The sequence below is a fragment of the Vitis riparia genome, chromosome 14 (genome assembly GCF_004353265.1).
Source record: "Vitis riparia cultivar Riparia Gloire de Montpellier isolate 1030 chromosome 14, EGFV_Vit.rip_1.0, whole genome shotgun sequence".
In the NCBI taxonomy this organism is placed as follows: Eukaryota; Viridiplantae; Streptophyta; class Magnoliopsida; order Vitales; family Vitaceae; genus Vitis; species Vitis riparia.
This window is the reverse complement of record NC_048444.1, coordinates 16,386,432-16,403,659: the sequence shown is the minus strand read 5'-3', so window position 1 is coordinate 16,403,659 and position 17,228 is coordinate 16,386,432. Positions and strand designations below refer to the sequence as shown.

The following is a 17,228-nucleotide window of genomic DNA, read 5'->3' as shown; positions in this document are numbered from 1 at the left end:
ATTTCAATACATTGAGTGAATGATGTTAATGTACTAGTATGATATGTTCATACCAATGCCAATAAGGTACAACAAATAGGCATTTTCAAAATTATTAATTTTTCATAAAGTATAGGTGTGATTATAATTACTTTAATATGATCAATGACATGTTTTCCTTAATGTCTTTCTTTCTTGATAGTTCAATGACATCTCTTAGTAATTTTTTCTGAAAATAAAGATATTTATATCATATAGAAAATGGGTGAAATGGTTTGGAGGACATAATATTCAATAAAATTTGGCTAAATTGTATTGGACCCAAGGCTTTGCCTATTTCATTCTGAAACCAATTGTCTACGTGAGGGTTGAAATGAGCTTCATCTACAACAAGAAGTTTCATATTTTGCTACCATAGTTCTTTTAAGGATGAAGTTTATATTCGTTGTAAAGAAAACTATACACTACAATAAATATGAGATTTTGTCACTAAGTCATGATTAAAATATGATAATTCATTATAAAAGAATTTTTGGGACAAAAAAGTTTTTTTGGGACTTCATTGCTATAAAGCCTATGATTAATTATTTTTTATTAGGAAAACAAAGATTCGTGACTAAAGATATTATATTACCACAAAGAACGAGTTTTTTTTTTTTGTTTTTTTACCCTAAATAGATTATTTTTGTCATCACAAATATTATTCATTTTTTTTATTTGTTGATAAAATTAATTAGTGACGGATTTATTGCAACAATCCCACGATGAAATTTTTTTGTAACAAAAACATACTTGATACAAAAACCCAACTTGTTACCATAAAAACATATATTACGAAACATCCTATTTGTTGCAATCATTTAAGAATATTTGTTTTTAAACTTATTACTAAAAAGTTTGTTTATTTTAATAATAATAATAATAATAATAATAATAAATTATTATTATTATTATAAGAAAAAAATCATTACTATCACTATTAAAAGGAAAATCCTAAAAATTATTTATCAATTGAACTTATTTATTAAGTATAAAAAAATTATAAATTCCACTCATCACGTTTTGTTGTCAATTGAAAAGTGAGAGTTATTCAATTAATAGATTAATTCGCTTTTGATAAAAAATAAAAAATAAAAAGTCTTCAAGATACACTTCATGCTTTTTATTTTTAAAATAAAAAAACTTCTATACAAAAGCTAAATATTTTGTATAAAAAGTATATATTTGCCTTATATTTTTAAGAATTATTTTCAAAATTCTCAAACTTTGAGATAGTAGAAAAAATTTTATTCTTTATTTTTTTTAAAATAATTTTTAAAATCATTATTTTTTTAAATAATGTTTAAAATCATTACTTTTAAAAATCTCTAAAAGTTCCAATGTCTTATATAAAAACTATTAATTTTTTTTTTTAATTTTAAAAACAGAGAACATGATATGTATCAAAATGGACACTGGGTCAGTTCTTACATCAAACATAGTAGTAATCTTTGGTTTGTTTGTGGAGTTCTATAAATAAGAATGAAGATTTCTTTGTTCGGTATACAATTAGTATCAAATTGACGGTGACTTTATCATTATTAGCAGCAGTAGTAATAGTAGTAGTAGAGATTCGTGATCTGAGTAAAGGTTCTACTAAGGAATTTTGTTTCCTTTCTAAAACTCGGGTCTTTAAAATTGTTGGCCAACTTCAGAATGTCAACAGTACCAGTGTAGCATATAGTGAAAACAGTCATCCTGCAACTTCAGAATCCCCTTATTTTTGTTCTGTACTTCCTTTTTCTAGAAAGATCGGCCCTGATGTTCATGGGAAACTGCAAATATTTTGTGCTCCGAATGTCGAATATCGTGTTTGTATTCAATTCCAAGCCCTGTGACATGTGTTTGTGGTTAGTTTTGCTACCCCAGCAGAGTTTCATCGAGATTTCACAACACCCTTGATGGAGTTGTTTATGGCAGAAGCTTTAGCTGAGTTCTCTGAGTCAGAAGCTTTAATTCCTGCATCAGCAAAATAATATTAGCTAGCATCAATGAAGGGTTTTTAAAACAGGTAGTAACTACTGGTTGTGGAACTGTGTTTCTCTTGGTTCCATACCAGTTGAAGTTGCAATCCAACATCTAGGTCCAGACCATTACAGACATTAGAGCCATCACAACACAATTGATGATTTATTATTTAATATTAGTTCTGGGGTTTTACTATCGTTTACTAAAATATCTAGTATTTTAAAAGAATGCATTAAAAGTTGTAAAACAAAAAAAAAAAGCATACCAAAGTACACATGACGTACACAATGACCACCAAAAGATGGCAAAAAAGGAAAGGGATAAACAAAAAAACTACTTGCTACCTTAATGAGAACTCAACCAATCAAAATGAAAGTCACACAAGGACATTGGGCCTTCAGTTATGTACAACTTTGTCCAAGATAACAAGTTACTAAGAAACAAGCTTTTAAGTCATTGGTTAGAGAGCTCCTCATTTTCAAATGATCTATTTCTCTCCTTCCAAATTGTCTAAAAGAGGCGCAAAGGGGTTGCTCCACACACCTTTTTATATTTCCTTTCAATGAAGGATCCACACCATCCTAATGAGGTCTCTCTTACTGAGGAAGATAACATCCAAGATACACCAAAAAAGGGAACAAAAGTTAACACAAAACCCTCGCCTTACCACAATGTAGCAGAATGTGGTCAATCGACTTTTAGATATGACAAAGGAAGCATCTATTAGTCAACAAACCCCCTCTCTGAAGCTGATCTAAGGTCAAAGTTTTACCCCACAACACCTCCCAAACAAAAAAACTCACCTTAGGTGGAACCCAAGAGTTTCAAACAACATCTACTAGGAAAGGGGCTGAACTCCCAAGCTCTAAGAAAGCGTAAAGGGACTTCACAGAGAAAGAACCACTCTTTGTCTTCAACCAGATCACCTTAACTTTTCCTTCCCCATTCACCACCTTTTCTTGAAGCCTCGATAGGAATCACTTCACAATCTCAATCTCTCAATCATTTAGATGCCTAGAGAAGCTAGGAGTCCAACAACATCCAACATTAGGTTGATTCCATATATCTGAGAGAAACACACAACAGTTCATTACCACACTACTTATCCTTCCAAAACTTTACCTTTTCCCCATTGCTCACAGAAAAGGAGACTCTACCGTTAATAATCACCCATAATTTCCTTACGGCTTTCCACAACCCAAGCTCATACCTATCACTCACTTCCTTAGAACAAACAAACCCCCCCACCCCCCACTTCAACTTCCCCATATTTTCCACTTATAATTTGCTTCCAAAATGCCTCCCTTTCCATTGCAAACCGTCACATGCACTTGCTAAGAAGAGCCTTGTTGAGCAAAGAAAGACATCTAACTCCCAAGCCCCTTTTTCTCTAATCTGAGCCAAACAAGAGCCCACTTCACTAAATGGGGCTTTCTTTCTAAGTTCCCTCCACCCATTGGAAATTCCTTTGAATCCATTCCAACCTCAAACTCAATTTCCTCAGCATCCAGAATAAAGACATAAAGTAGATAGGCAAATTGAATAAAGTGCTCTGAATCAGTGTGACTCTCCCCCCTTTGGAAATATACTATGTGTCCCCTCCCATTTGTTTATAATTAAAAGTGAGGCTATCCTCAGGAAAGGAATAAGGGTGGAGACTGCAAACAATCAGACTCCAGGGTGACTATTGGAGCAATGATCTGCCTCTCAACAACTTGTAAGAAAACTGCACCAAGGGGTAGTATCTAGAAAGGAATCATGGTAAGTGGTATAGAACACTGTTTTTACGGAATCTTGAAAATATAGGAGGTTAATTCCTCATGAACTTGTTGGAATGGCTATACTAATTCATCTTGGTTCATGAGAAGAAGGTTAGCAGGAGGTCACCATGAGCCCTTGGTAGGATATCATTCTCTAAAAAATTATATTACCTATCCATGATTAATAATAAAAGTGCACTGCTGTGTTAGGGTGTCTGTCTTTGCATCTATGTGGACTTCCTGGAGAGGCAGATAATCAGACACTTGATTTGTACTTTCTAGTCTTATAAGAGTCATGTGAATTTTGCTGCTTTTGCTTGACGGTTAGTGTGAATTCCAAACCATGTGCCTACAAGCATAGTATGCATTGTGATTTTTTCTGCTGGCTAGTAGATCAACATGAGGACCACCTAGGGATAGGAAGCTGAAGAACAACCCACCACCCAGTTTAAGTGGCCTGCAGAGGGCTAATGGCAGTTTAGCCTGTGAGGTTGAGCAGCACAATATTTCTATGACTGCATTTGAGCTCTGTGCCTTCTCAAGGCAGCTTGTTTGAGTTTTCATCCACCACCTATTAGTGGATCCTCATGAGGCTGTATTGCTATGCTTAATGGGTTAACAACTGAGGATGGTTGAGGAAGAGTACAACAAGTACATCTAGAATGAGATGCCCAGCAGAGGTCTCATCAGCCTGGCATTGGTTTGCAGGGAAAAGTAACAAATCGAAAGCAAGGTTGACTCGGTGTCAGATAAGCTGTTCCATGTCAACAGGTGGTGCAACCACAAGGTGCCATATGAAATGCTAGAGGTTGCTAGAAGTGCAGCAAACTTAGACACTCACCCATGGAAAGAGGGAGGACTACTACTGCCATAAAGCTAAAATGACTCCACAGACCTACGTATTAGCAATTTCAATGTCAACAGTGGTCTTAATTGCACGTGACAACACTGATGGTTGTAGAGGAGCAACACATGGAGGAGCCTGTGCTTTGACTCAGTAGAACACAGGCAATCTCATCTGTTGTGGCAGGTAGTTTACCAGTGTAAGCTTGAGTAGCTAGAGCAATGACTCTGGCACTATGCATTGATTTGTTTCTTGTGTTTTCTCTATGCATGCCTATGTGTTTGAGTTATAAGTAATGTATTTGCATTCAGATAAGGGATTCTGTGATTTTAGCTTGTCATCACTCTTGTAATGTTCCAATTGGTGAGCAGGTGTTGCTCACAGAATCTGTGCTGGCAAACATACATGGACTGGTTGGCTTCATATCATGTTCTAGAAGCAGCTGATGTTTCAGATACTTGGTCATATATAATTTGGTGTTGAAGTTTTTTTTGGGATTTTGTCCTTGTATGAAAAAATTGACAGTTCTGCTACTAAAAGGTTGACATATGATACAATTGACTATTCTGCTACAAAATGGTTGACATCCTATTCAATCCCAACAACTTCAGTTGATTATTTTTGCTTCACAGCATTGATTGTGAGATGAGTTTGGGGGTTTTCATTGCATACATGGTTCCAAAATTTATTTTTCTAAATGCTTCAAAAAATGATTTATGAGTAATGGCTTGAAAGAAAAGCTGTCAACAGAGTGACTATAAATTAATTTCAAGCAAAATTAGGCTTGACAAATCAATTCAAGCTTAATTTGACTCAATTACAGTTTCCAGCTTAACAGGGTCTATAAATACCCCATTAAACCCTTCATGTTTCAAGGGAAAGGTACAAGGAATAGATTTTTCATCTTTGTTACTTCTAGTTTCAAAATTTTGAGTAGAGTGTTTGTGATGTAGGACAACCCTAGGATGGTTGCCTACACTCAAGGGTAGGTGGGCTAGGGTTTTATTTTTAGGGTGTAAGGAGAGGAACAAGGAATAAACTTTATGGTAGAGAAAATTATAAGATAAGAAATAGAGAGAAAGAAGAAACAATGAAGAAAAGATGGAAAACCTTAGAGTCTCACTAAGGCCTTCTAGGAGTCTCACCTAGAAGAAAAAAATCCGTGGAGTCTCACCATTGAGGGTTGCAACCTTGCAATAAAAGAAAGTTTAATATTATTCATCAAATTCATCCCTTTGATTTACATTGATTAGCCTATTTATAGGCTTCTTTAAGAAATCCAAAGTTTACTAGGACTCTAATAACCTATTATGATTCTAATTCTAATTATAACATCCAAAGTCTACTAGGACTCTAATAACCTATCATGACTCAAATTCTAATTATATTATAACTCAACTAGCTAATCCTAATTAGACTCCAACAAATATTAATCCTACTTAAAGTTTACTTAGGTCTTCCCTTTCTTCCTTGAATAAACTTTAAAAGGCTTTCCCCCATCAATTCTCCCCGGCTTGAAAGAACTCGGCTCCGACGAGTTAGATGCTTGATACAATTCATAGAGATCGGGGTTAATCTTCTGAAAATCCGTTGTCGTAATCCATGTATTCTCAGAATGTGGTTTCCCTCGCCATTTCACCAAAAATTTTTGGTATCCACCTTGTCGAGAACAAGTTGATCATCAAGAACATACTCGATCTCAGGACGTGGGCTAAGAGTAGGTGGTAATTGAAGATCCAACTTTTCACTTACATCGTTGTGATGGCCATGGTAGATATACAAATCTTCCACATTAAATATTGGACTAAAATGCAAGTTTGAAGGGAGCTCTAACAAATAAGCATTCTCACCCAACCGCTTTAGTACCCGAAATGGACCCGCTTTCTTAGCTTGAAGCTTTTGATATGTGCTCGGATAAAATCTTTCTGGTCGTAAACGAACCATCACTAGATCACCTTCTTGAAACTGAATATATCTTCGATGTGCATCTGCTGCTTCTTTATAGTTCTCATTGCTGATTTTGATTTTTTCTCGTACCTTTTCATGTATATCTCGTATATGACGTGCAAATGCATCACCATCTTGGCTGGTGCGGACAGAAGTAGGTAATGGTATAAGATCAATAGGTTGCTTAGGTTTCAACCCATATGCCACTTCAAAAGGTGAGTACCCAATAGTACGATTAGTGGAGCTATTGAAAGCAAATTCGGCTTGTGGTAAGACATTATCCCAATTTCTCAATTGATCTCTCACAATGCATCTCAAAATATTACCAAGACTGCGATTGACAACTTCTGTTTGTCCATCAGTTTGAGGATGAAAAGAACTTGAAAATTTTAATTGAGCACCTGCCTTGGCCCACAAGGTTTTCCAAAAATAGCTCATAAAGTTGACATCACGATCAAAAACAATGGATTGTGGTAATCCATGCAATCGAACTACTTCTTTAAAGAATAAGGCAGCAACATAAGAAGCATCTGAAGCCTTCTTACATGGGATAAAATGTGTCATTTTGGAAAATCTATCAACCACAACAAATATAGAATCAAAGCCCCGTTGTGTCCTTGGTAATCCAAATACAAAATCCATGCTCAAGTCTTCCCAAGGTTTGGATGGAATTGGTAATGGCGTATATAACCCCGTATTTTGCTTTGAACCTTTTCCTACTTGACAGACATTGTTTGATAACCTTCCAAACATCCTTCTTTGGTGTAAGTAGGGCAGGAACTCCACAAGGACTTAGGCTTTCACGAATAAAGCCTTTAGTAAGTAATTCATCAACTTGCCTCTTCAATTCAACATGCTCTGTTGGATTCATTCTGTAGGCTGGTAAATTTGGTAATGATGCATCGGGAATCAAATCAATGGCATGTTGTACATCACGCATAGGAGGGAGTTGATTAGGTAACTCTGCAGGCCACAAGTCAGAAAAGTCATCAAGGATTTAACGTACGTTTGCTACATATTCCTTATCTTGTTCTTTAAATTCTTCCACTTTCTGAGCCATTAAAGCAAAAATAACATTAGTTTCCTTGCTCTCATTTTCAAATTGACACATAGTAAGTACCTTTTTTGGTTGTGCATTCTCATCTGACTTCTTAATTGGAGGGACTTCTTTCATTGGACGAAGGATCTTCTTACGTCCGTTGTGTATGAGAGCATATGTATTTTCATAGCCGTCATGTTGAACTCTTCTATCAAAGGGTCAAGGTCTTCCAAGTAAAATATGACTTACTTTAATGGGTAAGACCTCACACCATACAGACTCTTCAAAGTCCTTACCAAAAAGGAATGTTACTAAACAACGAAAACTTACCGGGATAGAGGTGTCATTAACCCATGCTACTCTGAATGGATTTGGATGTCTCTCTGTTTTAAGGTTTAGCTTCTCAACAAGTTCTTGTGAAGCTATGTTCAAACTGCTACCTCCATCAATGATCATGGTGCATAATCTCCCTTGGCAAGAAATACGTGTTTGGAAAATGCTAGTACGTCGCCAATCTTCTTCTCCTTTTACTTTTGGAACGGTTAATAAAGGTCGCACTACAAGACTATGTCCTTCCGTCATACCATCATAGTAGCCACATTCTTCACTAACTTCATCTTCATTGTAGGTCTCTTCTTCCTTTGGGTAACTTTCCAATTCAGATTCTGGTTCTTCAACACAAAAGTGTAAACCTTTGGTTGGGCATACAACAGCATAATGACCATGCCCACCACACTTAAAGCATAAAGGAGTCATGTCTACTTTTCTATCTCCATTACTCATTGAATTTTTACCCTTATTACCATTCTTATAAGCCACATTCGAAGTTTGTTGAGTGTTGCCCCACCATTCACATGATTAGGAGTTCTGAAGTTTGATGTGCTTAAAGGTTTGCTTGCTGTCCTGTTGGAGAAAGTGCTCCCAATTTGTGAACTTGGACGCTTGGAAACCCGGAATTTGAGGCCTTCTTCTATTTTGAGGGCTAGTTGATAAACGTCATCTACGGTATAAGTGTGTGCAGCTCTCATCTCAAGTTGAATCTCCATTCGAAGTCCAGCTTTGTAGCGGGCTGCAAGTTGAGCATCACTTTCCCGCACTTGATTTTGAATGCTCAATTCATGAAATTCTTCTGTATATTCTTCAACGGACTTGGTACCTTGTTTAAGGGAAAACAATTTTGTATACATAAGTTGTTCATAATCAGTTGGGAGAAAGTGCTCCTTCATCTTCAACTTCATCTCGTCCCATGTGTCAATAGGCGGTTGGCCAGTTCTATGAGCTTGATTCTCAATATTATGCCACCATAGACGTGCTGCTCCTTTCAACTTTGCCTTCACAAAACGAACTTTTCTATTTTCGGGCATTGCATACCAATCAAAGTAATCTTCCATTGACATAATCCAATCAAGAAAAGTTGTTGGATTTAGTTTTCCATAAAATTCAGCAACTTCAAGTCGTACCTTTTTTGTCACATCATCATCTAGCTCAAAAAGTTTGGCCCTTCTCTGATTCCCCATCATAAAATTGTCTTGTTCTTCGCGTGACCGACTTGGCGATTGTCTAAATTGATGACTTGCGATCTCCTCTTCAATTGGTCATTTTTCTTGGCTCTTTTTTAATAACTTCATGATCTTATCAAGTTTTCTATTTAGTTGTATTATAGCATCTTGGTGGGATTGTTGTGTGGCTGAAATTTCCTCCAAGTGTATTGTAGCGGCATCTTGATTGCTAGAAGTTTTTTTGGAACTCATGCTTGCATAAGTTGCTCCGCTCCTTAATTGCATATGCCTTCAAGCCAAGAATTTTGGCTCTGATACCAAAATTAATGTAGGACAACCCTAGGATAGTTGCCTACACTCAAGGGTAGGTGGGCTAGGGTTTTATTTTTAGGGTGTAAGGAGAGGAACAAGGAATAAACTTTATGGTAGAGAAAATTATAAGATAAGAAATAGAGAGAAAGAAGAAACAATGAAGAAAAGATGGAAAACCTTAGAGTCTCACTAAGGCCTTCTAGGAGTCTCACCTAGAAGAAAAAAATCAATGGAGTCTCACCATTGAGGGTTGCAACCTTGCAATAAAAGAAAGTTTAATATTATTCATCAAATTCATCCCTTTGATTTACATTGATTAGCCTATTTATAGGCTTCTCTAAGAAATCCAAAGTCTTAGGACTCTAATAACCTATTATGATTCTAATTCTACTTATAACATCCAAAGTCTACTAGGACTCTAATAACCTATCATGACTCAAATTCTAATTATATTATAACTCAACTAGCTAATCCTAATTAGACTCCAACAAATATCAATCTCTATTCAATTCTAATTAATATTAATCCTACTTAAAGTTTACTTAGGTCTTCCATTTCTTCCTTGAATAAACTTTAAAAGGCTTTCCCCCATCAGTTTGAGTAGAGTGTGCATCAATTTGAAATTTTGGTCATGTCTGGGGTAGGAATGAAGATACTTCAGGCTTGTTTGTTTTTCTGAATTAAATATTAGTGCAACAGCTGTTTGTTTTTTAACTGGTGACTCTTTTGAATGGATTTTTTTTTTCTTAATTGAAAATGTTACTTTATAATTTCTTTTTAATCTTGGTCAACCTATGGCTTTGTTTCAATACTCAAACCTAATTTCACACAAAATAAAACCAATTTTATTTTTGAAAATTTTGTAAAAGCTTGTCTTAAAAACAAGTAAACTACTTTAATTTTATGTAATTTGGATGAGAAATGAATTTATTTCATGAAATAGATTCTGTTTTTGTTCATTTTTCTCTTATATCTTAAAAAAATTAGACCTAAAATTTTCTCATACATTGTTCCTAAAAACAAAACCAACAATACAAAAATAAATTAATTTGAATAAGAAATAAATCTAAAAAAATTTCCAAATTCAAAATCAAAACATAAATTTTACCACATGTAATTACTATTTTTATCTCATAACTCATTTCTTTCTAAATGAAATTAAATTCCATAATTTTTTGTAGGTTCCCCCTTTTAAATATGAAAATAATAAGGGTAAATCATAAGACTTAGACTCGAAATGATTTTTTTTAAAACTATCTAATTAACAATTTCATAACTAATTACATAGTTAAGCATTATAAAATTTTTATTAGTGTAATGAAGTCTATGCTTTTGCTATATTTTAGAATATGTTAAATAAATTACTTTTTTTTTTTAAATTATTAGCTTTCAAATATTTTTATCTTGATCATATAAAATAAGACCAAAAAAAAAAACAACACTGACATATCAATAAAAACATATAGTTTTAAACACTTAATGACATATAGCTCATATTTCTAGGAGAAAAAACAAACAATCACCACCTTCATTAGGTAAAGGTCTTTTCTTTTTAATCTTTTGTTTATTTTTGGTGGACATTATTTGTAAATCCAACCCATGATTTTACCAGGATAGGTAGGTATTTCTACATAAACTTTGTGTGTTGTTCTCTTTTTTACTTTCCCACATTTAGGTTGTGAGAGGATTAAGAAGGAGGCTTCCATGTAAATACTGTCTCACTTTATAGTTTTCTGCACTGTAATGGAATTGAGATTTTAGAATATTGAAATGAACTGGAAATTTGCTAAACAATTAAAAGTCAAAAGGATAGACCAATTAATCCTAACACAAACTCTATTCAAACCTATTGAAAACCCTCTCATTTCATGGGAAGCACAAAACTCCTACTGGAGGATATTTAAGCAAATTACCAATTTCTTTCCAAAAGACCTAACTAGATTGCCATGAAATGAAAGATTTAACCTAGTCTAGTGTTTCACTAGGACCACTGGCTTTGTTTGAATAAAAGAAGGATGATGCACGCCCCTTTATATCATCATTACTTGAGTAAGGCTCCATGTGTAAAAGGTATCCTTTCATATCAATTCTCTCCAAGTTTAAAATCAAAATCAGTTTTGAGAGAAATTTGAGAGGGGAATTTGAAGAACATTGTGAGATCATTTCTTCATCTAAAAGAGAGGTTCATTGAGACTCTTGAATGCCTGATTGTTTCATGGAAAACTTTTCATATCAAATATGAAGTGCTATGCATCCAGATGGACTCATGTTCGGTTAAACTAGGCTCTTGTAATCATTCTTTCAATGGTAGATCACATCACAACCTTGAGTAGGCTCATGGTTTTCACGTCAAGTTGAGATTTCCACATAAATCACATCTTGTGTGTGTGTGTGTGTGGATGTTTTTTCTTCTCCACCACTGCACCGCATTACTACATAATATACTAGACCACAACACAGCACATAATAGCACATTAATTTGGTTGAAATTTAATTGTTATATTTTGTTAAGTGACTAACTGCTCAATAAAGTGCTAAAACAAAGTGACAGATCCCTTGATGAGAACCCAGAAACTGAGATAAATAAGATTTAAACACATGGTATCACAATGTACCTACAGCCTATATTTTTTTCACACCTGCTATCAGGGTGTATATGGTTCAAGGAATTGGTTGAATTGGGGGAACATAATGCATCTGGGCCTTGATTTCATTTCGTAAATTTGCATGGAAGCATCTAATTGGAACCCAAAATCCATCCCAAATCCAAGCTTTCATTTTTAGTTACAAAAGTGAAAAGAGTTATGCAAAAAGGAACAAGAAAAATCAAGAGTATAAAACCCCCTTGAGGCTATGCTACAAAAGCATCTGGACCACCATTCCGCAGAAAAGAGCTTCAAAGCCTCAAATCTCTTCTATTTCAGAGTGGTTTTGTGGCTAATCAAAAACACTGAAGCACTTTCCCACTCATAAGTGCTTTCAGGCAGTTGAAAAGCTCCAGCAAGGGACCTAAATGACTTCTACTTCTCTAAAAGAAAAAAGTCTTTCTGCCTTGGATAAACAAGGGAAGCTTGGTGAAAAATGCCAAAGGGAACTGCAAAAATTCAAAATCACCTAAAGAATATGGACAATTGCTTCAAACTACAAGATAAGATAGAAGTACCTTTCCCATTCATGTCTCGGCAGAATTCACTTCCACAGCAACATTGAAATGCTTTAATGGGATGATTTTCATCAGCAAAGTCAATTGCATAATCCTGCATATGACTTAAAGCATGTTATAATAGTAACCAAACAATGAGAAATCCATGTACTTTCATCAAAATTCAATCTAAGTCAGTACCAATTTCAAATTAGCCATAGGTGATACAAACAATTTAGCTTGCAATTAAAGAGTGTGCAACACAGGTCTAAGTAGTGTGGTTGTTCATAAAATTCTCAGAGCACCAGGCAGGTTTTCCAAGCAGAACCTATATTATGCAGTGTTGGTTGACTCTGCAAATTCACAGCTTGATTGTGATTGATTGATAGCTTGACTCATTGCGATTGATTTTAGGCTGTCAATCAATGACAAAATTAGGGCTACAAATATAGGGGTTCCGTTCTTGTTTGTATAGTTGACTAATGGTGTCTATATTCAACATATTCTAGGATAAAATTTCTTTATTTTTTCCCGTAAACTCCATATATATCCATTGAAAATTCCTCCATCAATACAAGAAATAAAATTTCATGAATGTTCACATGGTATCAGAGCAAGATTTCTGTTGAAATTTCTTCTTTGTTCTTCAACCTTAATTACCATAACCAAGTGCAGTCTTCTTTTCTGCAACTTTGAACAATTTTGGTCTTCATTGCTGAAATCGACGTAGAGAAATACAACCTTCATAGCTGGTCCTCCCATGTTCTCTTCACATAGAGAAATACAGCCTTCATTGCTGGTTCTTCCACAGTCTCTCTGCTTTTATTCACTTTCTCAATATGTCTGAAATATCTAGTAATGTCCATATCTATCCACCCAAAATTCCAATCAAACCGCAACCCACTCTTCCACCATTGAATACCAAAATCTCTAGGTGCCATTTAATGGCTAGAATTATTTGGTTTAGAGTCAACTTGTAAGACATTCCTTAAAGGAAAGGGGAAGCTAACACATTTATTTGGACTAGTGCGAAGCCTAGAAGAACTGAAGTTTGTTACATAGGATGAAGAGGATTTAATGATAACATCTTGGCTTTGGAACTCAATATAATGGGAGATTAGTGGGACTTGTACGTTCTCAAAATGTGAAGAGATTTTGGAGGTTGCTAAGAAATCATACTCTAAGGTAAAAGATGCTGCTTCGATTTACAAATTAAAACAAAGATCTCATCCATCAAAAGGTACTTTATACGTAATTAAGTACTTAAAAAGTTAGTAGCTTTACTTGGATTATTATCAAAATTTCAAGATGAAATGTAATGAAGATGCAACCATGCTATAGAAGTTTGTTGAAAGGGAGAGAATTTTTTAACTTCTTCTTGGATTAAAGGTTGAATATGATCAAATTAGAGTGCAGAATCTTAGAAAAGAAACACATCCATTCCTCAACGAAGTGTTTTCAATTGTAAGGTTAGAAGCTAGTAGGAGAATAGTCATGTTAGAAGCCCCAACAAATGAAGGATTAGTTCTAGCTATAGTCAAGTCGATCCCAAGGTAGCTACTAGAGAGACAAATGGGAAGAATGAGACCCTTAGACCACAAAATAATAAAGATAGAATATGTTGTGCTTATTGCAAGAAGCCAAGAGATGCAAAGGAGAAACTATTAGAGACTTCATGGGAAGCCACAATCCTTTATGAAGGGTAATAATAGCTGAAACATATAAGATGGACAATGGGGAGGATAGACTCATATGGCCTAATAAGAAGATAGTCCCAACAAAGAGGCCTCAAATTCCAAAGGGTCTAATGGAGGACTAAACAAAGAAGAAAGAAAAAGACTTCAAAGCTTCTTGACCCCTAGCAAAACCTAGTGCCTCATGTTCATTAGCCCACTTAGGTAAGTACTCAAACTCTTATGCCCTTAGCGCTTCAAAGACTATTAGAGGAAAAGAAAGAAAAAGTGATTCTCGTAGTAGCTACAAGCAAACTGAACGTCTTAATAGTTAGAGGAAAGAAAGCAAAGTGATTCTTATAGTAGCTACAAGAAGGACTTGGGTGCTCTAAATATTTCTTGGGCATTGAGGTGTCTTAATTCAAACAAGTACTCTTTCCTCTCACAACGGAAGTATACATTAGATCTCTTGGTTGAAATTAGTAACTCTACTTATGAACCTGTAGATACTCCATTAAGCTAAATCATTGCTTGTACATCTATCCTGATAAGATTCCAACCAACAAAGAAAGATATTAGAGACTGTGGGGAAATTAATCTATCTAACCCACACTAGACTTGACTTATCATATGTAGTTAGTGTTGTAAGTCAATTCATGCATAATCCAAGTGATCGACACATAAATGTAGTAAATCGTATCTTGGCCAAACCAAAGTCCTCTCCAAGCAAAGGTTTTATGTTCTCCAGACACAGACATCTATATATTGAGGGTTACATAGACCAACTTTGCCGGATCTAGATTGGAGAAAAAGTCTACTTCAGGGAATGTGTCATTCGTAGGAGGAAATTTGGTGACTAGAGGAGTGAGAAACAAATGTGGTCTTGTTGTCTAGTGCAGAAGTTGAATACTATGCACTCCATCATGCAACTCAGAAACTTACTTGACTAAGAATTCTCTTAAGTGAGCTTGGGTTGGTTCCAAATATTATGGTGCTCTTTTTTGAAAACACACAGCTATTGAGATTGCAATAATCCGATACAAACAATCCACTAAGCATATTGAACTTCATGGTAATTACATCAAGGATAACCTAGATTTTGGCTTATGATAAAGGTTCCCTACATCAAGAGTGCAAATCAATTGGCAGATATGATGATCATGTTGTTATAGTGATCCATTTTATGCATCATTATCAAGTTGGGCATATGTGATATCTATGCACCAACTGAGGGGGATAGTTAGCATATACAGCTGTGATTAGCTATGATTTATAGCTCTATACAATATGAATTACAGCTTTGTACAACTGTGTATACAACCATAATTAATTGTATAGTTGTGATTTATACATTGCATATTATTCTGTATGGTTGTCTATTACTTTGTATAGTTGATTATCCTAAGTAGTCTTGTATAGCTTGTATAATACCATTAAGATATATGAAATATTCATTCAGCAATTTATCAAGTCTTTTTGATAATTTCCACTTGGATCAATTCTATTAAGTCATCTTCTCTCTCCATGATACACATTTTTGTATCACATCTCATAAGAGATAATCAACTTCATCTTCAACCAAAATTCCTTTCGTTATCTCTTGTGTGTTCTGTTCTCTTTAACTCTCTCAGAAATCTTCAACCTATGCTTTGATACTTATTTGTTTTGTCAATGGAAGTTTTAATGGTTAGTTCAAAACAAAGATAAATAATCCACACAAAAGTATGTAAGGTTTTAACACGGTTTAACTAAACATTTCTATATCCACACATGAGAGAATCATTCTATTATACCATAGATAATATTACAGAGAATGGAATCAGATATAACTATTAGGTTCCCAAAACATCCTATGTTCTCCTCCCCCCCACCCCCATTCCTTTTATTTACATCTTGAGCCATGAGTCCACTTATTCCACTGAGTGTCTACCATTCTACCTCACATCTCACGTATAGTCTTTACAAGCCCATCTTTACTTTTTCCTCTTATGACCTATAATATTTATAGAGATATTGCTAATAACTTTCCTTATTCTATAAGGAAGTCTAATATCAACATAGGAAATATTCTATACAATATTCTTTACAAAAAGGAATCTATACTAATTAGGAATTTAAGACACTTTCCAACAAGATTGTCCTTGCTCTACAAACTAGAAACTAGTTGACAAAATGTTTCGACTAACAAAACCACCTATAATTTATTTTACAACAAAGACTTACCAGCTTGTTCAAAAGTTTCAACTTAGAATACACATATAACTAACATTTTTGAAATGATTTATGGATAACTATCTTGCAAAAAGTAAAAATGTTTACTACAACAGACACAATGCACAAATGTAGTTGGAGTTTGAAACACATTAAATGTTTCAAGGTAAACTTGGGTTCTTTTGTGAAATTGCAAACTATAAATTATGTAATTGCAGTTTCTAATTCAAAGGTAATAATTACATGAAGATAATTATTTTTTTAATACCAATCAAGATAAAAAACATGGTCAATCATTTTGGAAACAATGTTTTCAAATATAGTTTTTGATACAAGTTAAGCCCACTTACCCAAGTCAGCTCTTCCAAAGCATCTACTTTCCTTTTAGTGAAAAAAGCAAGCTGCATAGTAGGAATGAAGGCATTATCCTTAGATAATCTTCTTCAAAAATGGTTGCAAATAGCCCCAAAAAGAAAGATTTGTATAAAAACACATGCAAAATCAAGCAAGCTTGTTCCATACATGATAATAGTGGTGATCGGGGCTCTCGATTTCAACTGGAATCTCTAGCAAGTTGGCATCAAAGCATCTAGAATGACAAAAAAACCAAAGACCACATTGATAAATAACACCATAAAATGGAAAACAGAAAAAGGTAAAGTATGGTTAATGTTCCAACCAAACACCAATATGCTATCAAATGTAGCTTACCATTATTAAAGTAAAAACATGGGCTTTTGGTAAATTACTGAAACATTAAATTTTTCTAAACAATTGAATTATAGATAAACCAATAAAATTAGAGAAATAATGAA

At 34.5% G+C, this 17,228-nt stretch overlaps 1 long non-coding RNA gene across 1 annotated transcript; it reads right to left on the bottom strand.

The window, feature by feature from the left end:
- Positions 1–1,599: 1,599 nt before the first annotated feature.
- On the bottom strand, positions 1,600–17,005 carry LOC117929927. Its single transcript, XR_004653824.1, has 4 exons — positions 16,936–17,005; positions 16,764–16,814; positions 12,551–12,644; positions 1,600–1,977 (listed from the first exon to the last, which is right to left on the bottom strand). It is a non-coding gene; the product is annotated as an uncharacterized LOC117929927 (long non-coding RNA).
- Between the last annotated feature and the right edge of the window lie 223 nt (positions 17,006–17,228).